The sequence below is a fragment of the Spea bombifrons genome, chromosome 5 (genome assembly GCF_027358695.1).
Source record: "Spea bombifrons isolate aSpeBom1 chromosome 5, aSpeBom1.2.pri, whole genome shotgun sequence".
NCBI classification, from domain to species: domain Eukaryota; kingdom Metazoa; phylum Chordata; class Amphibia; order Anura; family Pelobatidae; genus Spea; species Spea bombifrons.
Window position 1 is genome coordinate 107,576,561 of NC_071091.1, and position 26,786 is coordinate 107,603,346.

Sequence of the window (26,786 nt, forward strand, 5' to 3'; positions counted from 1 at the left end):
TTTCTATCGGGGGGAATCAGGGGTACCTTTTTTACCCCAATTGTCCTGAATTTTGTCGCAAGTGTTTTAAGTTTGGGCACACTGGGGAGCACTGCGTCGAAGATCAGAAGTTCTGCCGCAACTGCAAGCAGAAGGGGCATATAGCCTTTGAATGTCCTAATCCCAGAAAATGTGATATTTGTGGTGATGTGGGACATGGGGCATGGTCATGCCCCGTGCTTAGAGAGCAGCGCAAGAAGGCTGCTGAAAGGCAGGAGGAGGAAGAGAGGAGGATAGAGGCGGAGCGGTCGGCGCACGTGGATAAATTGGTGGAGCAATTTTCTCTTGCGTCCGGAGCGGCTGTCAAACCGCCGCCGGAAGATCAGCCTGTGGTTGCTGTGGTGTCGGAGGAAGCGGTTGTTAAGGTGGCTATGAGTGTGGTACAAAGTGCCGTTGTGGATCCTGGGATGGATACCACGCCCCAACAGGAAGTGACACTGTTGGAGGTAATCCAGGATCCTCCACTTGGTGCCGCGGAGTTGCCAGATATTGGCCGGATAGAGCAGGAACCCGGGCAGGCGGGAGGTAGGTTTGTAGAGGCCGCGATGATGGATGCAGGAGAGGGCTGCAGTACCGAAAAAAGAGTTCGGGAGTGCGAAAGTGTGTCTTCACCTGATTCCCCCCGGATGGATGTATTTTCGGAAGGCGACGGAAGTTGTTCTCCACTTTCTGTTTGTTCTGAGGAGCCTGAAGGTGGCTTTAGTCGTAGAGTGGCAGACTCCGCGAAGAGTTTTTCAGAGGTGGTGGAGGAGACGTTGACTAAAAAGTTCCGATCTGGGACATGAGGGGTGTAGTATGAAGAGTGCTGATGAGTATTAAATATGAGGTCTCTTTGTATTGCATCCCTCAATGTTAGAAGCATTCAGGGAGCTGCAAGGCGTGTGGTAGTTTTCAAGGCGTTGGAGGTTCAAAAGGCGGATATCTTTTGTCTGCAAGAGTGTAATCTATCGGAACCATTGCAGAGCCAGCCTTGGACCTTGGGTCCTTCGGTCTTTTCATTCGGGGTTAGACGGAATTGTGGGGTGGCAGTACTATTCCGAAGTTTTGACTTTCAAGTAGTCAGGGTGGTGGAGGTGGAAAAGGGAAGGGTGGTGGTGGTTTTCTTCAGGTATGGGGGTGTAGGTTTTAAGTTAATTAATGTTTATGCACCAGTGGAGAGGAAGGAGAGGGTGACCTTATTCCAACATGTCAAGTTATGGTTGCCAGGGAGGGAGATGGTCTTTTTGGTAGGTGATTTCAATTGCGTACTCAAGACGGAGGATAGGGTGGGGGGTAGGAAGGGAGCACAGTTAGATGGATCTAGTAGGGAATTGGGACAAATGGTGGAGGATTTTTGTTTAATTGATTCGGTTAGATTGTGTAAGTCGTCTGAAAGGTTTTTTTCCTTTTTCAGTGAGGATGGGAGGGTGTGCTCAAGGATCGATTTTATTTTCTTTTCAAAATGTATGAATGGGGTAGAATTGAGTGGGGTAAGATTGCCTTTTACGGATCATGCTTGTTTGTTATGTAAGGTGGAATTTGCAGAAGAAATTATGATGGGGCGGGGACAGTGGAAGTTGAATGTGGGATTGATGGATGATGAGTGGGTGGTTAAAAGTTTTGAAAGGTTTTATTTAGGTTTGCGTAGGAGGAAAAGGTGGTTTATGTCGGTGGGTCGATGGTGGGAATATGTTAAAGTGCAAGTGAGGTTATTTTTTGTGAATATGGGGCGAGCTAGGGCAAAGAAGGAAAGGAGGGAGTTGGTTATGTGGCAGACACGATTGGAGTATTTACGGAAGTTGAGGGTACTTGGTATGGATGTTACGAATGAGTTGAGAGAAGCAAGACAACAGGTTAATCAATATGTTGAGACGAAAGGTAAAAAGATTATGTTTCATGCTAGGGTGAAAATTTTTGAAGAAGACGAGAAGTGCACTAGGTTCTTTTTTAAGAAGGCGTTTGGTGGGAAGAGTTTAATGGAATGTGTGTTTGATAAGGATGGGGGTGTTGTGAATGGGGTAGGGATAGTGGATGTGGTGGTGGATTTTTATAAGGATTTATATATGGAGAAAGTTAGAGATTTAAAGGTAGAGAGTGAGATCTTGGATGGTGTAGAAAAGAGAATAGATAGTATAGATGCTGAGGATTTGGTAAGGGAAATAACGAAGGATGAATTAGAATGTGTGGTGAAGAGTATGGCTAAAGGGAAGACGCCTGGATGTGATGGGTTGCCTGTCGAGTTTTATTGCAAGTTTTGGGATATAGTTGGAAGTGATTTTATGGAAGTTTGTGTGGAAGTGTTGCGTAAGAATGTGTTGCTAGATTCAATGAAAGAAGGTGTGATTGTGTTATTATTTAAAAAAGGTGATAGAAGGGATTTGAGAAATTGGAGACCGATTACATTGTTGAATGTGGATTACAAGGTGATTGCAAAAGTGTTAGCGAATCGGTTGAGGATGGTTGTTACTAGTTTGGTTGGGGAGGAACAAGTGTGTGCGGTGCCTGGGAGACAGATTAGTGATAGTTTGATTGTGTTACGGGATGCTTTGTGGTATTGTATGGACAGGAAGATGGAAGTAGCGATTGCAACGATTGATTTTGAGAAGGCGTATGATAGGGTGGTGCATGGGTTTTTGTTTAGGATATTGGAAAGATTAGGGATACCTGCAGGAATGTTGAGGTGGTTGCGAAGTTTGTATGAAGGAATTAGTAGTAAAGTGATGGTGAATGGTTGTTTGTCAGAGAGTTTTTGTGTAAAGTCAGGGGTAAGGCAGGGTTGTCCATTGTCACCTATTCTGTTTATTTGTGTGATTGAACCTTTGTTAAGAATGATTAGAAGTGATAAGGTTGTGAGAGGAGTAGAAATACCTGGTAGTGATGGGAGGAGTTTGAAAGTTTTAGGCTATATGGACGATGTAACGGTAGTATGCAGAACGCAAGCTGGGTTGAGAAGGGTTAAGTTGTTGGTGGATGGGTTTTGTATGGGGAGTGGGTTTAAGGTTAATTGGGGTAAGTGTGCGTGCAAAGCGTTTGGTGCTTGGAGGGAATTGGAGCTGTGTGGATGGCCTGTGAAGAAGGATGAGATTGAGGTATTAGGGGTTAAGTTTGATGAGAGATTGGATGGACGTGAGAGTTGGGATAAGGTGGTAAGTAAGGTTAATCAAAAGTTAGGTTTGTGGTCATCTAGGACTTTATCCTTCTCTGGGAGAGTGTTAATTGTGAAAGTGGTGATTGTTCCGTTGTTGTTGTATTTAAATGTGGTTTTTCCTGGTAGTGCGAGTGTGATTAGGAAGTTAGTAAGACGTTTGTTTTTGTTTTTTTGGAATTCTAGGATGGAGCGTTTGAAAAGGGAGAAAGTGATCTTACAAGTAGAGAAAGGGGGTATGGATATGCCTGAGATTGAACGTTTTTTGATGATACAGTATATACGGGTATGTATGAAGGTGTGCAAGAAGGAGTCAATGGTAGGTTGCATGTTGAGATACGCGGCGGGTGATTTGTTGAGGAGGTATGGGTTGTACGTGTTGGATCGTAAGAAACCGGTATGTTTCAGAGTGCCTTGGTTTTATGAGAGAATTGAGTGTGGAATTAAAAAGTATGAATTGCAGGGTGTGACTGTGGCTATGTGGGAGGAGAAGAGGTGTGTGTTACGGATGATTAGGGATCGGGAGTTGGGTGTTAGGTTGGGTGGGTTGACAGAAAGTCAAAGTCAGTTGGTGTGGAAGATGGTATCAGATAGGGAGTTAGCTAATAGACAGAGGGATGTGAGTTGGATGGCGGTACACGGATGTTTGCCAACTAGGGAGTTCCAGAGAGTGAGAAAGTTGTGTGTTTCTGAAGTTTGTCCTAGGGATAGGTGTGGTAGAGTGGAAAGTGTGGTGCATGTGTTTTGGGTTTGTGACTATGCAGTACAAGTGTGGCAGAGAATGGGGAGGTTTGTTAAGGAGTTAGTAGGGATGGATGGATGGGGGTTTGAAGAGGTGTTTTTTGGGTTATGTGACTTAGATAAGAAGAGGAGACGTTTGTTTTGGATGTTGATAAGTTGTGTGAAGGAAGCATTGTGGGATGTGAGGAATTTGTTAATATTTAAGAAAGATTTGGTTGAGGTTGATGGTTGTGTTAGGATGATTCGGGGACGAATGTATGTGTATTTTTTGAGGGATTTACGGAAGTTTGGGGAGGTTGATGCGGAAGGGGTTTGGAAAACTAAGAAATGGAGGGAATGGGGTGGGGGTTGAGAGATGTTCTTGGGTGTGAGGTTGGTTAGGGAGGTGTTGACGTAGGGTTGGGGGAGGGAGGGAGGGGGCGAGGATGGTTGTTATGGCTGGTCACGGGAGGATTTTGGAGTATGGGTTTAGTTGAGGTCGGCGGGGGTTTGGGGTTTTTGTATATATTTGTATATATGTGTTTTATGTTGCACTAAGAGGTGAGGGATTATTTGGAAAAATATACCATGAGGATGTTGCCCTATTGCCGTCCGGAATACCATCTGAGGGATGTGCGTGGACTGAGTGGTATAAAAAAAAAAAAAAAAAAAAAAATTGAAAACTTTTCCCAATACCCCGCCGTGATGACTTGAAAAATAGTCAGCACTGGCAATTTTTGACGGTCTCTTGTGAGACTGGTGTGTCTGTTTAATAATAGAAGATACGGCTTAAAGCACGGCACCCACAACTCATTCCTTACTGCGGACCTACCTGTTGAAGGACATCAAGTTGTCCTAGTCCAAACCCGTCTTTCATATCTCCGTGTTATATCCTAACCCAAGAGTGTGACTCTTATCGTCTTAACAGGCATATGGGGTCAGCTCTAGTAATCTCATCAAAGAGATCTTGATTCTTCAAACCCTTGACAGTAGGGAAAGCCTTTGAGCCCCATGAGGTAAACAAGTGCATTTTGTCTCGGAACGTGAAGGTGGGCCCTCGTTTGCATTTTGCCTGAAAGATCTGAGCTTTCAGGCCTTTCCCGGAGAAACCATTGGTCACTCGCCAGTGAAATTTGCATGACCGCTCCCACAATGCTCTGCCCTGGCCTAATAACCGCCCGTACCTAGCCAAAACGTTAACGAGATCTTGGTGGACGTCCTTTATATACCAAAGCTGCCTAGTCCCCAGCTTTGCGCAGTGGCAGTGTCGTAGCCCATGAGGTTTTAACCGAGGTGTGATTATTGCTAATTGAAAACTTTTCCCAATACCCCGCCGTGATGACTTGAAAAATAGTCAGCACCGGCAATTTTTGACGGTCTCTTGTGAGACTGGTGTGTCTGTTTAATAATAGAAGATACGGCTTAAAGCACGGCACCCACAACTCATTCCATACTGCGGACCTACCTGTCGCAGCACATCAAGTTGTCCTAGTCCAAACCCATCTCTCATATCTCCGTGTTATATCCTAACCCAAGAGTGTGACTCTTATCGTCTTAACAGGCATATGGGGTCAGCTCTAGTAATCTCATCAAAGAGATCTTGATTCTTCAAACCCTTGACAGTAGGGAAAGCCTTTGAGCCCCATGAGGTAAACAAGTGCATTTTGTCTCGGAACGTGAAGGTGGGCCCTCGTTTGCGTTTTGCCTGAAAGATCTGAGCTTCCAGTCCTTTTCCGGAGAAACCATTGGTCACTCGCCAGTGAAATTTGCATGACCGCTCCCACAATGCGCTGCCCTGGCCTAATGACCGCCCATACCTAGCCAAAACGTTAACGAGATCTTGGTGGACGTCCTTTATATACCAAAGCTGCCTAGTCCCCAGCTTTGCGCAGTGGCAGTATCGTAGCCCATGAGGTTTTAACCGAGGCGTGATTATTGCTAATTGAAAACTTTTCCCAATACCCCGCCGTGATGACTTGAAAAATAGTCAGCACTGGCAATTTTTGACGGTCTCTTGTGAGACTGGTGTGTCTGTTTAATAATAGAAGATACGGCTTAAAGCACGGCACCCGCAACTCATTCCTTACTGCGGACCTACCTGTTGCAGCACATCAAGTTGTCCTAGTCCAAACCCATCTTTCATATCTCCGTGTTATATCCTAACCCAAGAGTGTGACTCTTATCGTCTTAACAGGCATATGGGGTCAGCTCTAGTAATCTCATCAAAGAGATCTTGATTCTTCAAACCCTTGACAGTAGGGAAAGCCTTTGAGCCCCATGAGGTAAACAAGTGCATTTTGTCTCGGAACGTGAAGGTGGACCCTCGTTTGCATTTTGCCTGAAAGATCTGAGCTTCCAGGCCTTTTCCGGAGAAACCATTGGTCACTCGCCAGTGAAATTTGCATGACCGCTCCCACAATGCTCTGCCCTGGCCTAATGACCGCCCATACCTAGCCAAAACGTTAACGAGATCTTGGTGGACGTCCTTTATATACCAAAGCTGCCTAATCCCCAGTTTTGCGCAGTGGCAGTATCGTAGCCCATGAGGTTTTAACCGAGGTGTGATTATTGCTAATTGAAAACTTTTCCCAATACCCCGCCGTGATGACTTGAAAAATAGTCAGCACTGGCAATTTTTGACGGTCTCTTGTGAGACTGGTGTGTCTGTTTAATAATAGAAGATACGGCTTAAAGCACGTCACCCGCAACTCATTCCATACTGCGGACCTACCTGTTGCAGCACATCAAGTTGTCCTAGTCCAAACCCATCTTTCATATCTCCGTGTTATATCCTAACCCAAGAGTGTGACTCTTATCGTCTTAACAGGCATATGGGGTCAGCTCTAGTAATCTCATCAAAGAGATCTTGATTCTTCAAACCCTTGACAGTAGGGAAAGCCTTTGAGCCCCATGAGGTAAACAAGTGCATTTTGTCTCGGAACGTGAAGGTGGGCCCTCGTTTGCATTTTGCCTGAAAGATCTGAGCTTCCAGGCCTTTTCCGGAGAAACCATTGGTCACTCGCCAGTGAAATTTGCATGACCGCTCCCACAATGCTCTGCCCTGGCCTAATGACCGCCCATACCTAGCCAAAACGTTAACGAGATCTTGGTGGACGTCCTTTATATACCAAAGCTGCCTAGTCCCCAGCTTTGCGCAGTGGCAGTATCGTAGCCCATGAGGTTTTAACCGAGGCGTGATTATTGCTAATTGAAAGCTTTTCCCAATACCCCGCCGTGATGACTTGAAAAATAGTCAGCACTGGCAAGTTTTGACGGTCTCTTGTGAGACTGGTGTGTCTGTTTAATAATAGAAGATACGGCTTAAAGCACGGCACCCACAACTCGTTCCATACTGCGGACCTACCTGTTGCAGCACATCAAGTTGTCCTAGTCCAAACCCATCTCTCATATCTCCGTGTTATATCCTAACCCAAGAGTGTGACTCTTATCGTCTTAACAGGCATATGGGGTCAGCTCTAGTAATCTCATCAAAGAGATCTTGATTCTTCAAACCCTTGACAGTAGGGAAAGCCTTTGAGCCCCATGAGGTAAACAAGTGCATTTTGTCTCGGAACGTGAAGGTGGGCCCTCGTTTGCATTTTGCCTGAAAGATCTGAGCTTCCAGGCCTTTTCCGGAGAAACCATTGGTCACTCGCCAGTGAAATTTGCATGACCGCTCACACAATGCTCTGCCCTGGCCTAATGACCGCCCATACCTAGCCAAAACGTTAACGAGATCTTGGTGGACGTCCTTTATATACCATAGCTGCCTAGTCCCCAGCTTTGCGCAGTGGCAATATCGTAGCCCATGAGGTTTTAACCGAGGCGTGATTATTGCTAATTGAAAACTTTTCCCAATACCCCGCCGTGATGACTTGAAAAATAGTCAGCACTGGCAATTTTTGACGGTCTCTTGTGAGACTGGTGTGTCTGTTTAATAATAGAAGATACGGCTTAAAGCACGGCACCCACAACTCATTCCTTACTGCGGACCTACCTGTTGAAGCACATCAAGTTGTCCTAGTCCAAACCCATCTTTCATATCTCCGTGTTATATCCTAACCCAAGAGTGTGACTCTTATCGTCTTAACAGGCATATGGGGTCAGCTCTAGTAATCTCATCAAAGAGATCTTGATTCTTCAAACCCTTGACAGTAGGGAAAGCCTTTGAGCCCCATGAGATAAACAAGTGCATTTTGTCTCGGAAAGTGAAGGTGGGCCCTCGTTTGCATTTTGCCTGAAAGATCTGAGCTTCCAGGCCTTTTCCGGAGAAACCATTGGTCACTCGCCAGTGAAATTTGCATGACCGCTCCCACAATGCTCTGCCCTGGCCTAATGACCGCCCATACCTAGCCAAAACGTTAACGAGATCTTGGTGGACGTCCTTTATATACCAAAGCTGCCTAGTCCCCAGCTTTGCGCAGTGGCAGTATCGTAGCCCATGAGGTTTTAACCGAGGCGTGATTATTGCTAATTGAAAACTTTTCCCAATACCCCGCCGTGATGGCTTGAAAAATAGTCAGCACTGGCAGTTTTTGACGGTCTCTTGTGAGACTGGTGTGTCTGTTTAATAATAGAAGATACGGCTTAAAGCATGGCACCCACAACTCGTTCCATACTGCGGACCTACCTGTCGCAGCACATCAAGTTGTCCTAGTCCAAACCCGTCTTTCATATCTCCGTGTTATATCCTAACCCAAGAGTGTGACTCTTATCGTCTTAACAGGCATATGGGGTCAGCTCTAGTAATCTCATCAAAGAGATCTTGATTCTTCAAACCCTTGACAGTAGGGAAAGCCTTTGGGCCCCATGAGGTAAACAAGTGCATTTTGTCTCGGAACGTGAAGGTGGGCCCTCGTTTGCATTTTGCCTGAAAGATCTGAGCTTCCAGGCCTTTCCCGGAGAAACCATTGGTCACTCGCCAGTGAAATTTGCATGACACGCTCCCACAATGCTCTGCCCTGGCCTAATAACCGCCCGTACCTAGCCAAAACGTTAACGAGATCTTGGTGGACGTCCTTTACATACCTAAGCTGCCTAGTCTCCAGCTTTGCGCAGTGGCAGTATCGTAGCCCATGAGGTTTTAACCGAGGCGTGATTATTGCTAATTGAAAACTTTTCCCAATACCCCGCCGTGATGACTTGAAAAATAGTCAGCACTGGCAATTTTTGACGGTCTCTTGTGAGACTGGTGTGTCTGTTTAATAATAGAAGATACGGCTTAAAGCACGGCACCCGCAACTCATTCCTTACTGCGGACCTACCTGTTGCAGCACATCAAGTTGTCCTAGTCCAAACCCATCTTTCATATCTCCGTGTTATATCCTAACCCAAGAGTGTGACTCTTATCGTCTTAACAGGCATATGGGGTCAGCTCTAGTAATCTCATCAAAGAGATCTTGATTCTTCAAACCCTTGACAGTAGGGAAAGCCTTTGAGCCCCATGAGGTAAACAAGTGCATTTTGTCTCGGAACGTGAAGGTGGGCCCTCGTTTGCATTTTGCCTGAAAGATCTGAGCTTCCAGGCCTTTTCCGGAGAAACCATTGGTCACTCGCCAGTGAAATTTGCATGACCGCTCCCACAATGCTCTGCCCTGGCCTAATGACCGCCCATACCTAGCCAAAACGTTAACGAGATCTTGGTGGACGTCCTTTATATACCAAAGCTACCTAGTCCCCAGCTTTGCGCAGTGGCAGTATCGTAGCCCATGAGGTTTTAACCGAGGCGTGGTTATTGCTAATTGAAAACTTTTCCCAATACCCCGCTGTGATGACTTGAAAAATAGTCAGCACTGGCAATTTTTGACGGTCTCTTGTGAGACTGGTGTGTCTGTTTAATAATAGAAGATACGGCTTAAAGCACGGCACCCGCAACTCATTCCTTACTGCGGACCTACCTGTTGCAGCACATCAAGTTGTCCTAGTCCAAACCCATCTTTCATATCTCCGTGTTATATCCTAACCCAAGAGTGTGACTCTTATCGTCTTAACAGGCATATGGGGTCAGCTCTAGTAATCTCATCAAAGAGATCTTGATTCTTCAAACCCTTGACAGTAGGGAAAGCCTTTGAGCCCCATGAGGTAAACAAGTGCATTTTGTCTCGGAACGTGAAGGTGGGCCCTCGTTTGCATTTTGCCTGAAAGATCTGAGCTTCCAGGCCTTTTCCGGAGAAACCATTGGTCACTCGCCAGTGAAATTTGCATGACCGCTCCCACAATGCTCTGCCCTGGCCTAATGACCGCCCATACCTAGCCAAAACGTTAACGAGATCTTGGTGGACGTCCTTTATATACCAAAGCTGCCTAGTCCCCAGCTTTGCGCAGTGGCAGTATCGTAGCCCATGAGGTTTTAACCGAGGCGTGATTATTGCTAATTGAAAACTTTTCCCAATACCCCGCCGTGATGACTTGAAAAATAGTCAGCACTGGCAATTTTTGACGGTCTCTTGTGAGACTGGTGTGTCTGTTTAATAATAGAAGATACGGCTTAAAGCACGGCACCCGCAACTCGTTCCATACTGCGGACCTACCTGTTGCAGCACATCAAGTTGTCCTAGTCCAAACCCATCTCTCATATCTCCGTGTTATATCCTAACCCAAGAGTGTGACTCTTATCGTCTTAACAGGCATATGGGGTCAGCTCTAGTAATCTCATCAAAGAGATCTTGATTCTTCAAACCCTTGACAGTAGGGAAAGCCTTTGAGCCCCATGAGGTAAACAAGTGCATTTTGTCTCGGAACGTGAAGGTGGGCCCTCGTTTGCATTTTGCCTGAAAGATCTGAGCTTCCAGGCCTTTTCCGGAGAAACCATTGGTCACTCGCCAGTGAAATTTGCATGACCGCTCCCACAATGCTCTGCCCTGGCCTAATGACCGCCCGTACCTAGCCAAAACGTTAACGAGATCTTGGTGGACGTCCTTTATATACCTAAGCTGCCTAGTCCCCAGCTTTGCGCAGTGTCAGTATCGTAGCCCATGAGGTTTTAACCGAGGCGTGATTATTGCTAATTGAAAACTTTTCCCAATACCCCGCCGTGATGACTTGAAAAATAGTCAGCACTGGCAATTTTTGACGATCTCTTGTGAGACTGGTGTGTCTGTTTAATAATAGAAGATACGGCTTAAAGCACGGCACCCACAACTCGTTCCATACTGCGGACCTACCTGTTGCAGCACATCAAGTTGTCCTAGTCCAAACCCATCTTTCATATCTCCGTGTTATATCCTAACCCAAGAGTGTGACTCTTATCGTCTTAACAGGCATATGGGGTCAGCTCTAGTAATCTCATCAAAGAGATCTTGATTCTTCAAACCCTTGACAGTAGGGAAAGCCTTTGAGCCCCATGAGGTAAACAAGTGCATTTTGTCTCGGAACGTGAAGGTGGGCCCTCGTTTGCATTTTGCCTGAAAGATCTGAGCTTCCAGGCCTTTTCCGGAGAAACCATTGGTCACTCGCCAGTGAAATTTGCATGACCGCTCCCACAATGCTCTGCCCTGGCCTAATGACCGCCCGTACCTAGCCAAAACGTTAACGAGATCTTGGTGGACGTCCTTTATATACCTAAGCTGCCTAGTCCCCAGCTTTGCGCAGTGGCAGTATCGTAGCCCATGAGGTTTTAATCGAGGCGTGATTATTGCTAATTGAAAACTTTTCCCAATACCCCGCCGTGATGACTTGAAAAATAGTCAGCACTGGCAATTTTTGACGATCTCTTGTGAGACTGGTGTGTCTGTTTAATAATAGAAGATACGGCTTAAAGCACAGCACCCACAACTCATTCCATACTGTGGACCTACCTGTTGCAGCACATCAAGTTTTCCTAGTCCAAACCCATCTTTCATATCTCCGTGTTATATCCTAACCCAAGAGTGTGACTCTTATCGTCTTAACAGGCATTTGGGGTCAGCTCTAGTAATCTAATCAAAGAGATCTTGATTCTTCAAACCCTTGACAGTAGGGAAAGCCTTTGAGCCCCATGAGGTAAACAAGTGCATTTTGTCTCGGAACGTGAAGGTGGGCCCTCGTTTGCATTTTGCCTGAAAGATCTGAGCTTCCAGGCCTTTTCCGGAGAAACCATTGGTCACTCGCCAGTGAAATTTGCATGACCGCTCCCACAATGCGCTGCCCTGGCCTAATGACCGCCCATACCTAGCCAAAACGTTAACGAGATCTTGGTGGACGTCCTTTATATACCAAAGCTGCCTAGTCCCCAGCTTTGCGCAGTGGCAGTATCGTAGCCCATGAGGTTTTAACCGAGGCGTGATAATTGCTAATTGAAATCTTTTCCCAATACTCCTCTGTGATGACTTGAAAAATAGTCAGCACTGGCAATTTTTACGGTCTCTTGTGAGACTGGTGTGTCTGTTTAATAATAGAAGACACGGCTTAAAGCACGGCACCCACAACTCATTCCATACTGCGGACCTACCTGTCGCAGCACATCAAGTTGTCCTAGTCCAAACCCATCTTTCATATCTCCGTGTTATATCCTAACCCAAGAGTGTGACTCTTATCGTCTTAACAGGCATATGGGGTCAGCTCTAGTAATCTCATCAAAAAGATCTTGATTCTTCAAACCCTTGACAGTAGGGAAAGCCTTTGAGCCCCATGAGGTAAACAAGTGCATTTTGTCTCGGAACGTGAAGGTGGGCCCTCGTTTGCATTTTGCCTGAAAGATCTGAGCTTCCAGGCCTTTTCCGGAGAAACCATTGGTCACTCGCCAGTGAAATTTGCATGACCGCTCCCACAATGCTCTGCCCTGGCCTAATGACCGCCTATACCTAGCCAAAACGTTAACGAGATCTTGGTGGACGTCCTTTATATACCTAAGCTGCCTAGTCCCCAGCTTTGCGCAGTGGCAGTATCGTAGCCCATGAGGTTTTAACCGAGGCGTGATTATTGCTAATTGAAAACTTTTCCCAATACCCCGCCGTGATGACTTGAAAAATAGTCAGCACTGGCAATTTTTGACGATCTCTTGTGAGACTGGTGTGTCTGTTTAATAATAGAAGATACGGCTTAAAGCACAGCACCCACGACTCATTCCATACTGTGGACCTACCTGTTGCAGCACATCAAGTTGTCCTAGTCCAAACCCATCTTTCATATCTCCGTGTTATATCCTAACCCAAGAGTGTGACTCTTATCGTCTTAACAGGCATATGGGGTCAGCTCTAGTAATCTAATCAAAGAGATCTTGATTCTTCAAACCCTTGACAGTAGGGAAAGCCTTTGAGCCCCATGAGGTAAACAAGTGCATTTTGTCTCGGAACGTGAAGGTGGGCCCTCGTTTGCATTTTGCCTGAAAGATCTGAGCTTCCAGGCCTTTTCCGGAGAAACCATTGGTCACTCGCCAGTGAAATTTGCATGACCGCTCCCACAATGCGCTGCCCTGGCCTAATGACCGCCCATACCTAGCCAAAACGTTAACGAGATCTTGGTGGACGTCCTTTATATACCAAAGCTGCCTAGTCCCCAGCTTTGCGCAGTGGCAGTATCGTAACCCATGAGGTTTTAACCGAGGTGTGATTATTGCTAATTGAAAACTTTTCCCAATAACCCGCCGTGATGACTTGAAAAATAGTCAGCACTGGCAATTTTTGACGGTCTCTTGTGAGACTGGTGTGTCTGTTTAATAATAGAAGATACGGCTTAAAGCACGGCACCCGCAACTCATTCCTTACTGCGGACCTACCTGTTGCAGCACATCAAGTTGTCCTAGTCCAAAGCTGCCTAGTCCCCAGCTTTGCGCAGTGGCAGTATCGTAGCCTATGAGGTTTTAACCGAGGCGTGATTATTGCTAATTGAAAACTTTTCCCAATACCCCGCCATGATGACTTGAAAAATAGTCAGCACTGGCAATTTTTGACGGTCTCTTGTGAGACTGGTGTGTCTGTTTAATAATAGAAAATACGGCTTAAAGCACGGCACCCACAACTCGTTCCATACTGCGGACCTACCTGTTGCAGCACATCAAGTTGTCCTAGTCCAAACCCATCTCTCATATCTCCGTGTTATATCCTAACCCAAGAGTGTGACTCTTATCGTCTTAACAGGCATATGGGGTCAGCTCTAGTAATCTCATCAAAGAGATCTTGATTCTTCAAACCCTTGACAGTAGGGAAAGCCTTTGAGCCCCATGAGGTAAACAAGTGCATTTTGTCTCGGAACGTGAAGGTGGGCCCTCGTTTGCATTTTGCCTGAAAGATCTGAGCTTCCAGGCCTTTTCCGGAGAAACCATTGGTCACTCGCCAGTGAAATTTGCATGACCGCTCCCACAAAGCTCTGCCCTGGCCTAATGACCGCCCATACCTAGCCAAAACGTTAACGAGATCTTGGTGGACGTCCTTTATATACCAAAGCTGCCTAGTCCCCAGCTTTGCGCAGTGGCAGTATCGTAGCCCATGAGGTTTTAACCGAGGCGTGATTATTGCTAATTGAAAACTTTTCCCAATACCCCGCCGTGATGACTTGAAAAATAGTCAGCACCGGCAATTTTTGACGGTTTCTTGTGAGACTGGTGTGTCTGTTTAATAATAGAAGATACGGCTTAAAGCACGGCACCCACAACTCATTCCATACTGCGGACTTACCTGTCGCAGCACATCAAGTTGTCCTAGTCCAAACCCATCTCTCATGTCTCCGTGTTATATCCTAACACAAGAGTGTGACTCTTATCGTCTTAACAGGCATATGGGGTCAGCTCTAGTAATCTCATCAAAGAGATCTTGATTCTTCAAACCCTTGACAGTAGGGAAAGCCTTTGAGCCCCATGAGGTAAACAAGTGCATTTTGTCTCGGAACGTGAAGGTGGGCCCTCGTTTGCATTTTGCCTGAAAGATCAGAGCTTCCAGGCCTTTTCCGGAGAAACCATTGGTCACTCGCCAGTGAAATTTGCATGACCGCTCCCACAATGCTCTGCCCTGGCCTAATGACCGCCCATACCTAGCCAAAACGTTAACGAGATCTTGGTGGACATCCTTTATATACCAACGCTGCCTACTCCTCAGCTTTGCGCAGTGGCAGTATCGTAGCCCATGAGGTTTTAACCGAGGCGTGATTATTGCTGATTGAAAACTTTTCCCAATTCCCCCCCGTGATGACTTGAAAAATAGTCAGCACTGGCAATTTTTGACGGTCTTTTGTGAGACTGGTGTGTCTGTTTAATAATAGAAGATACGGCTTAAATCACGGCACCCACAACCCGTTCCATACTGCGGACCTACCTGTTGCAGCACATCAAGTTGTCCTAGTCCAAACCCATCTCTCATATCTCCGTGTTATATCCTAACCCAAGAGTGTGACTCTTATCGTCTTAACAGGCATATGGGGTCAGCTCTAGTAATCTCATCAAAGAGATCTTGATTCTTCAAACCCTTGACAGTAGGGAAAGCCTTTGAGCCCCATGAGGTAAACAAGTGCATTTTGTCTCGGAACGTGAAGGTGGGCCCTCGTTTGCATTTTGCCTGAAAGATCTGAGCTTCCAGGCCTTTTCCGGAGAAACCATTGGTCACTCGCCAGTGAAATTTGCATGACCGCTCACACAATGCTCTGCCCTGGCCTAATGACCGCCCATACCTAGCCAAAACGTTAACGAGATCTTGGTGGACGTCCTTTATATACCATAGCTGCCTAGTCCCCAGCTTTGCGCAGTGGCAATATCGTAGCCCATGAGGTTTTAACCGAGGCGTGATTATTGCTAATTGAAAACTTTTCCCAATACCCCGCCGTGATGACTTGAAAAATAGTCAGCACTGGCAATTTTTGACGGTCTCTTGTGAGACTGGTGTGTCTGTTTAATAATAGAAGATACGGCTTAAAGCACGGCACCCACAACTCATTCCTTACTGCGGACCTACCTGTTGAAGCACATCAAGTTGTCCTAGTCCAAACCCATCTTTCATATCTCCGTGTTATATCCTAACCCAAGAGTGTGACTCTTATCGTCTTAACAGGCATATGGGGTCAGCTCTAGTAATCTCATCAAAGAGATCTTGATTCTTCAAACCCTTGACAGTAGGGAAAGCCTTTGAGCCCCATGAGATAAACAAGTGCATTTTGTCTCGGAAAGTGAAGGTGGGCCCTCGTTTGCATTTTGCCTGAAAGATCTGAGCTTCCAGGCCTTTTCCGGAGAAACCATTGGTCACTCGCCAGTGAAATTTGCATGACCGCTCCCACAATGCTCTGCCCTGGCCTAATGACCGCCCATACCTAGCCAAAACGTTAACGAGATCTTGGTGGACGTCCTTTATATACCAAAGCTGCCTAGTCCCCAGCTTTGCGCAGTGGCAGTATCGTAGCCCATGAGGTTTTAACCGAGGCGTGATTATTGCTAATTGAAAACTTTTCCCAATACCCCGCCGTGATGGCTTGAAAAATAGTCAGCACTGGCAGTTTTTGACGGTCTCTTGTGAGACTGGTGTGTCTGTTTAATAATAGAAGATACGGCTTAAAGCATGGCACCCACAACTCGTTCCATACTGCGGACCTACCTGTCGCAGCACATCAAGTTGTCCTAGTCCAAACCCGTCTTTCATATCTCCGTGTTATATCCTAACCCAAGAGTGTGACTCTTATCGTCTTAACAGGCATATGGGGTCAGCTCTAGTAATCTCATCAAAGAGATCTTGATTCTTCAAACCCTTGACAGTAGGGAAAGCCTTTGAGCCCCATGAGGTAAACAAGTGCATTTTGTCTCGGAACGTGAAGGTGGGCCCTCGTTTGCATTTTGCCTGAAAGATCTGAGCTTCCAGGCCTTTCCCGGAGAAACCATTGGTCACTCGCCAGTGAAATTTGCATGACACGCTCCCACAATGCTCTGCCCTGGCCTAATAACCGCCCGTACCTAGCCAAAACGTTAACGAGATCTTGGTGGACGTCCTTTACATACCTAAGCTACCTAGTCTCCAGCTTTGCGCAGTGGCAGTATCGTAGCCCATGAGGTTTTAACCGAGGCGTGATTATTGCTAATTGAAAACTTTTCCCAATACCCCGCCGTGATGACTTGAAAAATAGTCAGCACTGGCAATTTTTGACGGTCTCTTGTGAGACTGGTGTGTCTGTTTAATAATAGAAGATACGGCTTAAAGCACGGCACCCGCAACTCATTCCTTACTGCGGACCTACCTGTTGCAGCACATCAAGTTGTCCTAGTCCAAACCCATCTTTCATATCTCCGTGTTATATCCTAACCCAAGAGTGTGACTCTTATCGTCTTAACAGGCATATGGGGTCAGCTCTAGTAATCTCATCAAAGAGATCTTGATTCTTCAAACCCTTGACAGTAGGGAAAGCCTTTGAGCCCCATGAGGTAAACAAGTGCATTTTGTCTCGGAACGTGAAGGTGGGCCCTCGTTTGCATTTTGCCTGAAAGATCTGAGCTTCCAGGCCTTTTCCGGAGAAACCATTGGTCACTCGCCAGTGAAATTTGCATGACCGCTCCTACAATGCTCTGCCCTGGCCTAATGACCGCCCATACCTAGCCAAAACGTTAACGAGATCTTGGTGGACGTCCTTTATATACCAAAGCTGCCTAGTCCTTAGCTTTGCGCAGTGGCAGTATCGTAGCCCATGAGGTTTTAACCGAGGCGTGATTATTGCTAATTGAAAACTTTTCCCAATACCCCGCCGTGATGACTTGAAAAATAGTCAGCACTGGCAATTTTTGACGGTCTCTTGTGAGTCTGGTGTGTCTGTTTAATAATAGAAGATACGGCTTAAATCACGGCACCCACAACTCGTTCCATACTGCGGACCTACCTGTTGCAGCACATCAAGTTGTTCTAGTCCAAACCCATCTCTCATATCTCCGTGTTATATCCTAACCCAAGAGTGTGATTCTTATCGTCTTAACAGGCATATGGGGTCAGCTCTAGTAATCTCATCAAAGAGATCTTGATTCTTCAAACCCTTGACAGTAGGGAAAGCCTTTGAGCCCCATGAGGTAAACAAGTGCATTTTGTCTCGGAACGTGAAGGTGGGCCCTCGTTTGCATTTTGCCTGAAAGATCTGAGCTTCCAGGCCTTTTCCGGAGAAACCATTGGTCACTCGCCAGTGAAATTTGCATGACCGCTCCCACAATGCTCTGCCCTGGCCTAATAACCGCCCGTACCTAGCCAAAACGTTAACGAGATCTTGGTGGACGTCCTTTACATACCTAAGCTGCCTAGTCTCCAGCTTTGCGCGGTGGCAGTATCGTAGCCCATGAGGTTTTAACCGAGGCGTGATTATTGCTAATTGAAAACTTTTCCCAATACCCCGCCGTGATGACTTGAAAAATAGTCAGCACTGGCAATTTTTGACGGTCTCTTGTGAGACTGGTGTGTCTGTTTAATAATAGAAGATACGGCTTAAAGCACGGCACCCGCAACTCATTCCTTACTGCGGACCTATCTGTTGCAGCACATCAAGTTGTCCTAGTCCAAACCCATCTTTCATATCTCCGTGTTATATCCTAACCCAAGAGTGTGACTCTTATCGTCTTAACAGGCATATGGGGTCAGCTCTAGTAATCTCATCAAAGAGATCTTGATTCTTCAAACCCTTGACAGTAGGGAAAGCCTTTGAGCCCCATGAGGTAAACAAGTGCATTTTGTCTCGGAACGTGAAGGTGGGCCCTCGTTTGCATTTTGCCTGAAAGATCTGAGCTTCCAGGCCTTTTCCGGAGAAACCATTGGTCACTCGCCAGTGAAATTTGCATGACCGCTCCCACAATGCGCTGCCCTGGCCTAATGACCGCCCATACCTAGCCAAAACGTTAACGAGATCTTGGTGGACATCCTTTATATACCAAAGCTGCCTAGTCCCCAGCTTTGCGCAGTGGCAGTATCGTTGCCCATGAGGTTTTAACCGAGGCGTGATTATTGCTAATTGAAAACTTTTTCCAATACCCCGCCGTGATGTCTTGAAAAATAGTCAGCATTGGCAATTTTTACGGTCTCTTGTGAGACTGATGTGTCTGTTTAATAACAGAAGACACTGCTTAAAGCACGGCACCCACAACTCATTCCATACTGCGGACCTACCTGTTGCAGCACATCAAGTTGTCTTAGTCCAAACCCATCTCTCATATCTCCGTGTTATATCCTAACCCAAGAGTGTGACTCTTATCGTCTTAACAGGCATATGGGGTCAGCTCTAGTAATCTCATCAAAGAGATCTTGATTCTTCAAAACCTTGACAGTAGGGAAAGCCTTTGAGCCCCATGAGGTAAACAAGTGCATTTTGTCTCGGAACGTGAAGGTGGGCCCTCGTTTGCGTTTTGCCTGAAAGATCTGAGCTTCCAGGCCTTTTCCGGAGAAACCATTGGTCACTCGCCAGTGAAATTTGCATGACCGCTCCCACAATGCTCTGCCCTGGCCTAATGACCGCCCATACCTAGCCAAAACGTTAACGAGATCTTGGTGGACGTCCTTTATATACCAAAGCTGCCTAGTCCCCAGCTTTGCGCAGTGGCAGTGTCGTAGCCCATGAGGTTTTAACCGAGGCGTGATAATTGCTAATTGAAAACTTTTCCCAATACTCCTCTGTGATGACTTGAAAAATAGTCAGCACTGGCAATTTTTACGGTCTCTTGTGAGACTGGTGTGTCTGTTTAATAATAGAAGACACGGCTTAAAGCACGGCACCCACAACTCATTCCATACTGCGGACCTACCTGTCGCAGCACATCAAGTTGTCCTAGTCCAAACCCATCTTTCATATCTCCGTGTTATATCCTAACCCAAGAGTGTGACTCTTATCGTCTTAACAGGCATATGGGGTCAGCTCTAGTAATCTCATCAAAAAGATCTTGATTCTTCAAACCCTTGACAGTAGGGAAAGCCTTTGAGCCCCATGAGGTAAACAAGTGCATTTTGTCTCGGAACGTGAAGGTGGGCCCTCGTTTGCATTTTGCCTGAAAGATCTGAGCTTCCAGGCCTTTTCCGGAGAAACCATTGGTCACTCGCCAGTGAAATTTGCATGACCGCTCCCACAATGCTCTGCCCTGGCCTAATGACCGCCTATACCTAGCCAAAACGTTAACGAGATCTTGGTGGACGTCCTTTATATACCTAAGCTGCCTAGTCCCCAGCTTTGCGCAGTGGCAGTATCGTAGCCCATGAGGTTTTAACCGAGGCGTGATTATTGCTAATTGAAAACTTTTCCCAATACCCCGCCGTGATGACTTGAAAAATAGTCAGCACTGGCAATTTTTGACGATCTCTTGTGAGACTGGTGTGTCTGTTTAATAATAGAAGATACGGCTTAAAGCACAGCACCCACGACTCATTCCATACTGTGGACCTACCTGTTGCAGCACATCAAGTTGTCCTAGTCCAAACCCATCTTTCATATCTCCGTGTTATATCCTAACCCAAGAGTGTGACTCTTATCGTCTTAACAGGCATATGGGGTCAGCTCTAGTAATCTAATCAAAGAGATCTTGATTCTTCAAACCCTTGACAGTAGGGAAAGCCTTTGAGCCCCATGAGGTAAACAAGTGCATTTTGTCTCGGAACGTGAAGGTGGGCCCTCGTTTGCATTTTGCCTGAAAGATCTGAGCTTCCAGGCCTTTTCCGGAGAAACCATTGGTCACTCGCCAGTGAAATTTGCATGACCGCTCCCACAATGCGCTGCCCTGGCCTAATGACCGCCCATACCTAGCCAAAACGTTAACGAGATCTTGGTGGACGTCCTTTATATACCAAAGCTGCCTAGTCCCCAGCTTTGCGCAGTGGCAGTATCGTAACCCATGAGGTTTTAACCGAGGTGTGATTATTGCTAATTGAAAACTTTTCCCAATAACCCGCCGTGATGACTTGAAAAATAGTCAGCACTGGCAATTTTTGACGGTCTCTTGTGAGACTGGTGTGTCTGTTTAATAATAGAAGATACGGCTTAAAGCACGGCACCCGCAACTCATTCCTTACTGCGGACCTACCTGTTGCAGCACATCAAGTTGTCCTAGTCCAAAGCTGCCTAGTCCCCAGCTTTGCGCAGTGGCAGTATCGTAGCCTATGAGGTTTTAACCGAGGCGTGATTATTGCTAATTGAAAACTTTTCCCAATACCCCGCCATGATGACTTGAAAAATAGTCAGCACTGGCAATTTTTGACGGTCTCTTGTGAGACTGGTGTGTCTGTTTAATAATAGAAAATACGGCTTAAAGCACGGCACCCACAACTCGTTCCATACTGCGGACCTACCTGTTGCAGCACATCAAGTTGTCCTAGTCCAAACCCATCTCTCATATCTCCGTGTTATATCCTAACCCAAGAGTGTGACTCTTATCGTCTTAACAGGCATATGGGGTCAGCTCTAGTAATCTCATCAAAGAGATCTTGATTCTTCAAACCCTTGACAGTAGGGAAAGCCTTTGAGCCCCATGAGGTAAACAAGTGCATTTTGTCTCGGAACGTGAAGGTGGGCCCTCGTTTGCATTTTGCCTGAAAGATCTGAGCTTCCAGGCCTTTTCCGGAGAAACCATTGGTCACTCGCCAGTGAAATTTGCATGACCGCTCCCACAAAGCTCTGCCCTGGCCTAATGACCGCCCATACCTAGCCAAAACGTTAACGAGATCTTGGTGGACGTCCTTTATATACCAAAGCTGCCTAGTCCCCAGCTTTGCGCAGTGGCAGTATCGTAGCCCATGAGGTTTTAACCGAGGCGTGATTATTGCTAATTGAAAACTTTTCCCAATACCCCGCCGTGATGACTTGAAAAATAGTCAGCACCGGCAATTTTTGACGGTTTCTTGTGAGACTGGTGTGTCTGTTTAATAATAGAAGATACGGCTTAAAGCACGGCACCCACAACTCATTCCATACTGCGGACTTACCTGTCGCAGCACATCAAGTTGTCCTAGTCCAAACCCATCTCTCATGTCTCCGTGTTATATCCTAACACAAGAGTGTGACTCTTATCGTCTTAACAGGCATATGGGGTCAGCTCTAGTAATCTCATCAAAGAGATCTTGATTCTTCAAACCCTTGACAGTAGGGAAAGCCTTTGAGCCCCATGAGGTAAACAAGTGCATTTTGTCTCGGAACGTGAAGGTGGGCCCTCGTTTGCATTTTGCCTGAAAGATCAGAGCTTCCAGGCCTTTTCCGGAGAAACCATTGGTCACTCGCCAGTGAAATTTGCATGACCGCTCCCACAATGCTCTGCCCTGGCCTAATGACCGCCCATACCTAGCCAAAACGTTAACGAGATCTTGGTGGACATCCTTTATATACCAACGCTGCCTACTCCTCAGCTTTGCGCAGTGGCAGTATCGTAGCCCATGAGGTTTTAACCGAGGCGTGATTATTGCTGATTGAAAACTTTTCCCAATTCCCCCCCGTGATGACTTGAAAAATAGTCAGCACTGGCAATTTTTGACGGTCTTTTGTGAGACTGGTGTGTCTGTTTAATAATAGAAGATACGGCTTAAATCACGGCACCCACAACCCGTTCCATACTGCGGACCTACCTGTTGCAGCACATCAAGTTGTCCTAGTCCAAACCCATCTCTCATATCTCCGTGTTATATCCTAACCCAAGAGTGTGACTCTTATCGTCTTAACAGGCATATGGGGTCAGCTCTAGTAATCTCATCAAAGAGATCTTGATTCTTCAAACCCTTGACAGTAGGGAAAGCCTTTGAGCCCCATGAGGTAAACAAGTGCATTTTGTCTCGGAACGTGAAGGTGGGCCCTCGTTTGCATTTTGCCTGAAAGATCTGAGCTTCCAGGCCTTTTCCGGAGAAACCATTGGTCACTCGCCAGTGAAATTTGCATGACCGCTCACACAATGCTCTGCCCTGGCCTAATGACCGCCCATACCTAGCCAAAACGTTAACGAGATCTTGGTGGACGTCCTTTATATACCATAGCTGCCTAGTCCCCAGCTTTGCGCAGTGGCAATATCGTAGCCCATGAGGTTTTAACCGAGGCGTGATTATTGCTAATTGAAAACTTTTCCCAATACCCCGCCGTGATGACTTGAAAAATAGTCAGCACTGGCAATTTTTGACGGTCTCTTGTGAGACTGGTGTGTCTGTTTAATAATAGAAGATACGGCTTAAAGCACGGCACCCACAACTCATTCCTTACTGCGGACCTACCTGTTGAAGCACATCAAGTTGTCCTAGTCCAAACCCATCTTTCATATCTCCGTGTTATATCCTAACCCAAGAGTGTGACTCTTATCGTCTTAACAGGCATATGGGGTCAGCTCTAGTAATCTCATCAAAGAGATCTTGATTCTTCAAACCCTTGACAGTAGGGAAAGCCTTTGAGCCCCATGAGATAAACAAGTGCATTTTGTCTCGGAAAGTGAAGGTGGGCCCTCGTTTGCATTTTGCCTGAAAGATCTGAGCTTCCAGGCCTTTTCCGGAGAAACCATTGGTCACTCGCCAGTGAAATTTGCATGACCGCTCCCACAATGCTCTGCCCTGGCCTAATGACCGCCCATACCTAGCCAAAACGTTAACGAGATCTTGGTGGACGTCCTTTATATACCAAAGCTGCCTAGTCCCCAGCTTTGCGCAGTGGCAGTATCGTAGCCCATGAGGTTTTAACCGAGGCGTGATTATTGCTAATTGAAAACTTTTCCCAATACCCCGCCGTGATGGCTTGAAAAATAGTCAGCACTGGCAGTTTTTGACGGTCTCTTGTGAGACTGGTGTGTCTGTTTAATAATAGAAGATACGGCTTAAAGCATGGCACCCACAACTCGTTCCATACTGCGGACCTACCTGTCGCAGCACATCAAGTTGTCCTAGTCCAAACCCGTCTTTCATATCTCCGTGTTATATCCTAACCCAAGAGTGTGACTCTTATCGTCTTAACAGGCATATGGGGTCAGCTCTAGTAATCTCATCAAAGAGATCTTGATTCTTCAAACCCTTGACAGTAGGGAAAGCCTTTGAGCCCCATGAGGTAAACAAGTGCATTTTGTCTCGGAACGTGAAGGTGGGCCCTCGTTTGCATTTTGCCTGAAAGATCTGAGCTTCCAGGCCTTTCCCGGAGAAACCATTGGTCACTCGCCAGTGAAATTTGCATGACACGCTCCCACAATGCTCTGCCCTGGCCTAATAACCGCCCGTACCTAGCCAAAACGTTAACGAGATCTTGGTGGACGTCCTTTACATACCTAAGCTACCTAGTCTCCAGCTTTGCGCAGTGGCAGTATCGTAGCCCATGAGGTTTTAACCGAGGCGTGATTATTGCTAATTGAAAACTTTTCCCAATACCCCGCCGTGATGACTTGAAAAATAGTCAGCACTGGCAATTTTTGACGGTCTCTTGTGAGACTGGTGTGTCTGTTTAATAATAGAAGATACGGCTTAAAGCACGGCACCCGCAACTCATTCCTTACTGCGGACCTACCTGTTGCAGCACATCAAGTTGTCCTAGTCCAAACCCATCTTTCATATCTCCGTGTTATATCCTAACCCAAGAGTGTGACTCTTATCGTCTTAACAGGCATATGGGGTCAGCTCTAGTAATCTCATCAAAGAGATCTTGATTCTTCAAACCCTTGACAGTAGGGAAAGCCTTTGAGCCCCATGAGGTAAACAAGTGCATTTTGTCTCGGAACGTGAAGGTGGGCCCTCGTTTGCATTTTGCCTGAAAGATCTGAGCTTCCAGGCCTTTTCCGGAGAAACCATTGGTCACTCGCCAGTGAAATTTGCATGACCGCTCCTACAATGCTCTGCCCTGGCCTAATGACCGCCCATACCTAGCCAAAACGTTAACGAGATCTTGGTGGACGTCCTTTATATACCAAAGCTGCCTAGTCCTTAGCTTTGCGCAGTGGCAGTATCGTAGCCCATGAGGTTTTAACCGAGGCGTGATTATTGCTAATTGAAAACTTTTCCCAATACCCCGCCGTGATGACTTGAAAAATAGTCAGCACTGGCAATTTTTGACGGTCTCTTGTGAGTCTGGTGTGTCTGTTTAATAATAGAAGATACGGCTTAAATCACGGCACCCACAACTCGTTCCATACTGCGGACCTACCTGTTGCAGCACATCAAGTTGTTCTAGTCCAAACCCATCTCTCATATCTCCGTGTTATATCCTAACCCAAGAGTGTGATTCTTATCGTCTTAACAGGCATATGGGGTCAGCTCTAGTAATCTCATCAAAGAGATCTTGATTCTTCAAACCCTTGACAGTAGGGAAAGCCTTTGAGCCCCATGAGGTAAACAAGTGCATTTTGTCTCGGAACGTGAAGGTGGGCCCTCGTTTGCATTTTGCCTGAAAGATCTGAGCTTCCAGGCCTTTTCCGGAGAAACCATTGGTCACTCGCCAGTGAAATTTGCATGACCGCTCCCACAATGCTCTGCCCTGGCCTAATAACCGCCCGTACCTAGCCAAAACGTTAACGAGATCTTGGTGGACGTCCTTTACATACCTAAGCTGCCTAGTCTCCAGCTTTGCGCAGTGGCAGTATCGTAGCCCATGAGGTTTTAACCGAGGCGTGATTATTGCTAATTGAAAACTTTTCCCAATACCCCGCCGTGATGACTTGAAAAATAGTCAGCACTGGCAATTTTTGACGGTCTCTTGTGAGACTGGTGTGTCTGTTTAATAATAGAAGATACGGCTTAAAGCACGGCACCCGCAACTCATTCCTTACTGCGGACCTATCTGTTGCAGCACATCAAGTTGTCCTAGTCCAAACCCATCTTTCATATCTCCGTGTTATATCCTAACCCAAGAGTGTGACTCTTATCGTCTTAACAGGCATATGGGGTCAGCTCTAGTAATCTCATCAAAGAGATCTTGATTCTTCAAACCCTTGACAGTAGGGAAAGCCTTTGAGCCCCATGAGGTAAACAAGTGCATTTTGTCTCGGAACGTGAAGGTGGGCCCTCGTTTGCATTTTGCCTGAAAGATCTGAGCTTCCAGGCCTTTTCCGGAGAAACCATTGGTCACTCGCCAGTGAAATTTGCATGACCGCTCCCACAATGCGCTGCCCTGGCCTAATGACCGCCCATACCTAGCCAAAACGTTAACGAGATCTTGGTGGACATCCTTTATATACCAAAGCTGCCTAGTCCCCAGCTTTGCGCAGTGGCAGTATCGTTGCCCATGAGGTTTTAACCGAGGCGTGATTATTGCTAATTGAAAACTTTTTCCAATACCCCGCCGTGATGTCTTGAAAAATAGTCAGCATTGGCAATTTTTACGGTCTCTTGTGAGACTGATGTGTCTGTTTAATAACAGAAGACACTGCTTAAAGCACGGCACCCACAACTCATTCCATACTGCGGACCTACCTGTTGCAGCACATCAAGTTGTCTTAGTCCAAACCCATCTCTCATATCTCCGTGTTATATCCTAACCCAAGAGTGTGACTCTTATCGTCTTAACAGGCATATGGGGTCAGCTCTAGTAATCTCATCAAAGAGATCTTGATTCTTCAAAACCTTGACAGTAGGGAAAGCCTTTGAGCCCCATGAGGTAAACAAGTGCATTTTGTCTCGGAACGTGAAGGTGGGCCCTCGTTTGCGTTTTGCCTGAAAGATCTGAGCTTCCAGGCCTTTTCCGGAGAAACCATTGGTCACTCGCCAGTGAAATTTGCATGACCGCTCCCACAATGCTCTGCCCTGGCCTAATGACCGCCCATACCTAGCCAAAACGTTAACGAGATCTTGGTGGACGTCCTTTATATACCAAAGCTGCCTAGTCCCCAGCTTTGCGCAGTGGCAGTGTCGTAGCCCATGAGGTTTTAACCGAGGCGTGATTATTGCTAATTGAAAACTTTTCCCAATACCCCGCCGTGATGACTTGAAAAATAGTCAGCACCGGCAATTTTTGACGGTCTCTTGTGAGACTGGTGTGTCTGTTTAATAATAGAAGATACGGCTTAAAGCACGGCACCCACAACTCATTCCATACTGCGGACCTACCTGTCGCAGCACATCAAGTT

General features: G+C 46.4%; 36 non-coding genes across 36 annotated transcripts; all 36 read left to right on the forward strand.

The window, feature by feature from the left end:
• Positions 1–5,130: 5,130 nt before the first annotated feature.
• Positions 5,131–5,272, forward strand: LOC128498469 (U4 spliceosomal RNA). The gene has a single exon (XR_008354695.1). It is a non-coding gene; the product is annotated as a U4 spliceosomal RNA (small nuclear RNA).
• Positions 5,273–5,763: 491 nt separating this feature from the next.
• LOC128498168 (U4 spliceosomal RNA) lies at positions 5,764–5,905 on the forward strand. Its single transcript, XR_008354422.1, has one exon. It is a non-coding gene; the product is annotated as a U4 spliceosomal RNA (small nuclear RNA).
• Positions 5,906–6,396: 491 nt separating this feature from the next.
• On the forward strand, positions 6,397–6,538 carry LOC128498432 (U4 spliceosomal RNA). Its single transcript, XR_008354659.1, has one exon. It is a non-coding gene; the product is annotated as a U4 spliceosomal RNA (small nuclear RNA).
• A 491-nt stretch (positions 6,539–7,029) lies between these two features.
• LOC128498498 (U4 spliceosomal RNA) lies at positions 7,030–7,171 on the forward strand. Its single transcript, XR_008354723.1, has one exon. It is a non-coding gene; the product is annotated as a U4 spliceosomal RNA (small nuclear RNA).
• Positions 7,172–7,662: 491 nt separating this feature from the next.
• LOC128498582 (U4 spliceosomal RNA) lies at positions 7,663–7,804 on the forward strand. The gene has a single exon (XR_008354792.1). It is a non-coding gene; the product is annotated as a U4 spliceosomal RNA (small nuclear RNA).
• Positions 7,805–8,295: 491 nt separating this feature from the next.
• LOC128498479 (U4 spliceosomal RNA) lies at positions 8,296–8,437 on the forward strand. Its single transcript, XR_008354705.1, has one exon. It is a non-coding gene; the product is annotated as a U4 spliceosomal RNA (small nuclear RNA).
• Positions 8,438–8,929: 492 nt separating this feature from the next.
• On the forward strand, positions 8,930–9,071 carry LOC128498169 (U4 spliceosomal RNA). The gene has a single exon (XR_008354423.1). It is a non-coding gene; the product is annotated as a U4 spliceosomal RNA (small nuclear RNA).
• Positions 9,072–9,562: 491 nt separating this feature from the next.
• On the forward strand, positions 9,563–9,704 carry LOC128498439 (U4 spliceosomal RNA). Its single transcript, XR_008354666.1, has one exon. It is a non-coding gene; the product is annotated as a U4 spliceosomal RNA (small nuclear RNA).
• A 491-nt stretch (positions 9,705–10,195) lies between these two features.
• Positions 10,196–10,337, forward strand: LOC128498171 (U4 spliceosomal RNA). The gene has a single exon (XR_008354424.1). It is a non-coding gene; the product is annotated as a U4 spliceosomal RNA (small nuclear RNA).
• Positions 10,338–10,828: 491 nt separating this feature from the next.
• On the forward strand, positions 10,829–10,970 carry LOC128498403 (U4 spliceosomal RNA). The gene has a single exon (XR_008354632.1). It is a non-coding gene; the product is annotated as a U4 spliceosomal RNA (small nuclear RNA).
• Positions 10,971–11,461: 491 nt separating this feature from the next.
• LOC128498425 (U4 spliceosomal RNA) lies at positions 11,462–11,603 on the forward strand. Its single transcript, XR_008354653.1, has one exon. It is a non-coding gene; the product is annotated as a U4 spliceosomal RNA (small nuclear RNA).
• Positions 11,604–12,094: 491 nt separating this feature from the next.
• Positions 12,095–12,235, forward strand: LOC128498526 (U4 spliceosomal RNA). The gene has a single exon (XR_008354748.1). It is a non-coding gene; the product is annotated as a U4 spliceosomal RNA (small nuclear RNA).
• Positions 12,236–12,726: 491 nt separating this feature from the next.
• On the forward strand, positions 12,727–12,868 carry LOC128498154 (U4 spliceosomal RNA). Its single transcript, XR_008354410.1, has one exon. It is a non-coding gene; the product is annotated as a U4 spliceosomal RNA (small nuclear RNA).
• A 491-nt stretch (positions 12,869–13,359) lies between these two features.
• On the forward strand, positions 13,360–13,501 carry LOC128498233 (U4 spliceosomal RNA). The gene has a single exon (XR_008354476.1). It is a non-coding gene; the product is annotated as a U4 spliceosomal RNA (small nuclear RNA).
• A 123-nt stretch (positions 13,502–13,624) lies between these two features.
• LOC128498356 (U4 spliceosomal RNA) lies at positions 13,625–13,766 on the forward strand. The gene has a single exon (XR_008354587.1). It is a non-coding gene; the product is annotated as a U4 spliceosomal RNA (small nuclear RNA).
• Positions 13,767–14,257: 491 nt separating this feature from the next.
• Positions 14,258–14,399, forward strand: LOC128498396 (U4 spliceosomal RNA). Its single transcript, XR_008354624.1, has one exon. It is a non-coding gene; the product is annotated as a U4 spliceosomal RNA (small nuclear RNA).
• A 491-nt stretch (positions 14,400–14,890) lies between these two features.
• LOC128498501 (U4 spliceosomal RNA) lies at positions 14,891–15,032 on the forward strand. The gene has a single exon (XR_008354725.1). It is a non-coding gene; the product is annotated as a U4 spliceosomal RNA (small nuclear RNA).
• A 491-nt stretch (positions 15,033–15,523) lies between these two features.
• Positions 15,524–15,665, forward strand: LOC128498583 (U4 spliceosomal RNA). The gene has a single exon (XR_008354793.1). It is a non-coding gene; the product is annotated as a U4 spliceosomal RNA (small nuclear RNA).
• A 491-nt stretch (positions 15,666–16,156) lies between these two features.
• On the forward strand, positions 16,157–16,298 carry LOC128498480 (U4 spliceosomal RNA). Its single transcript, XR_008354706.1, has one exon. It is a non-coding gene; the product is annotated as a U4 spliceosomal RNA (small nuclear RNA).
• A 492-nt stretch (positions 16,299–16,790) lies between these two features.
• LOC128498172 (U4 spliceosomal RNA) lies at positions 16,791–16,932 on the forward strand. Its single transcript, XR_008354425.1, has one exon. It is a non-coding gene; the product is annotated as a U4 spliceosomal RNA (small nuclear RNA).
• Positions 16,933–17,423: 491 nt separating this feature from the next.
• Positions 17,424–17,565, forward strand: LOC128498383 (U4 spliceosomal RNA). The gene has a single exon (XR_008354612.1). It is a non-coding gene; the product is annotated as a U4 spliceosomal RNA (small nuclear RNA).
• A 491-nt stretch (positions 17,566–18,056) lies between these two features.
• On the forward strand, positions 18,057–18,198 carry LOC128498382 (U4 spliceosomal RNA). The gene has a single exon (XR_008354611.1). It is a non-coding gene; the product is annotated as a U4 spliceosomal RNA (small nuclear RNA).
• Positions 18,199–18,689: 491 nt separating this feature from the next.
• On the forward strand, positions 18,690–18,830 carry LOC128498514 (U4 spliceosomal RNA). Its single transcript, XR_008354737.1, has one exon. It is a non-coding gene; the product is annotated as a U4 spliceosomal RNA (small nuclear RNA).
• Positions 18,831–19,321: 491 nt separating this feature from the next.
• Positions 19,322–19,462, forward strand: LOC128498527 (U4 spliceosomal RNA). Its single transcript, XR_008354749.1, has one exon. It is a non-coding gene; the product is annotated as a U4 spliceosomal RNA (small nuclear RNA).
• A 491-nt stretch (positions 19,463–19,953) lies between these two features.
• On the forward strand, positions 19,954–20,095 carry LOC128498155 (U4 spliceosomal RNA). Its single transcript, XR_008354411.1, has one exon. It is a non-coding gene; the product is annotated as a U4 spliceosomal RNA (small nuclear RNA).
• Positions 20,096–20,586: 491 nt separating this feature from the next.
• On the forward strand, positions 20,587–20,728 carry LOC128498234 (U4 spliceosomal RNA). The gene has a single exon (XR_008354477.1). It is a non-coding gene; the product is annotated as a U4 spliceosomal RNA (small nuclear RNA).
• Positions 20,729–20,851: 123 nt separating this feature from the next.
• On the forward strand, positions 20,852–20,993 carry LOC128498357 (U4 spliceosomal RNA). Its single transcript, XR_008354588.1, has one exon. It is a non-coding gene; the product is annotated as a U4 spliceosomal RNA (small nuclear RNA).
• A 491-nt stretch (positions 20,994–21,484) lies between these two features.
• LOC128498397 (U4 spliceosomal RNA) lies at positions 21,485–21,626 on the forward strand. The gene has a single exon (XR_008354625.1). It is a non-coding gene; the product is annotated as a U4 spliceosomal RNA (small nuclear RNA).
• A 491-nt stretch (positions 21,627–22,117) lies between these two features.
• On the forward strand, positions 22,118–22,259 carry LOC128498502 (U4 spliceosomal RNA). Its single transcript, XR_008354726.1, has one exon. It is a non-coding gene; the product is annotated as a U4 spliceosomal RNA (small nuclear RNA).
• Positions 22,260–22,750: 491 nt separating this feature from the next.
• Positions 22,751–22,892, forward strand: LOC128498141 (U4 spliceosomal RNA). Its single transcript, XR_008354397.1, has one exon. It is a non-coding gene; the product is annotated as a U4 spliceosomal RNA (small nuclear RNA).
• A 491-nt stretch (positions 22,893–23,383) lies between these two features.
• On the forward strand, positions 23,384–23,525 carry LOC128498481 (U4 spliceosomal RNA). Its single transcript, XR_008354707.1, has one exon. It is a non-coding gene; the product is annotated as a U4 spliceosomal RNA (small nuclear RNA).
• A 492-nt stretch (positions 23,526–24,017) lies between these two features.
• LOC128498173 (U4 spliceosomal RNA) lies at positions 24,018–24,159 on the forward strand. The gene has a single exon (XR_008354426.1). It is a non-coding gene; the product is annotated as a U4 spliceosomal RNA (small nuclear RNA).
• A 491-nt stretch (positions 24,160–24,650) lies between these two features.
• LOC128498384 (U4 spliceosomal RNA) lies at positions 24,651–24,792 on the forward strand. The gene has a single exon (XR_008354613.1). It is a non-coding gene; the product is annotated as a U4 spliceosomal RNA (small nuclear RNA).
• Positions 24,793–25,283: 491 nt separating this feature from the next.
• On the forward strand, positions 25,284–25,425 carry LOC128498175 (U4 spliceosomal RNA). The gene has a single exon (XR_008354427.1). It is a non-coding gene; the product is annotated as a U4 spliceosomal RNA (small nuclear RNA).
• A 491-nt stretch (positions 25,426–25,916) lies between these two features.
• LOC128498516 (U4 spliceosomal RNA) lies at positions 25,917–26,057 on the forward strand. Its single transcript, XR_008354738.1, has one exon. It is a non-coding gene; the product is annotated as a U4 spliceosomal RNA (small nuclear RNA).
• Positions 26,058–26,548: 491 nt separating this feature from the next.
• Positions 26,549–26,690, forward strand: LOC128498400 (U4 spliceosomal RNA). The gene has a single exon (XR_008354629.1). It is a non-coding gene; the product is annotated as a U4 spliceosomal RNA (small nuclear RNA).
• The last annotated feature ends 96 nt before the right edge of the window (positions 26,691–26,786 follow it).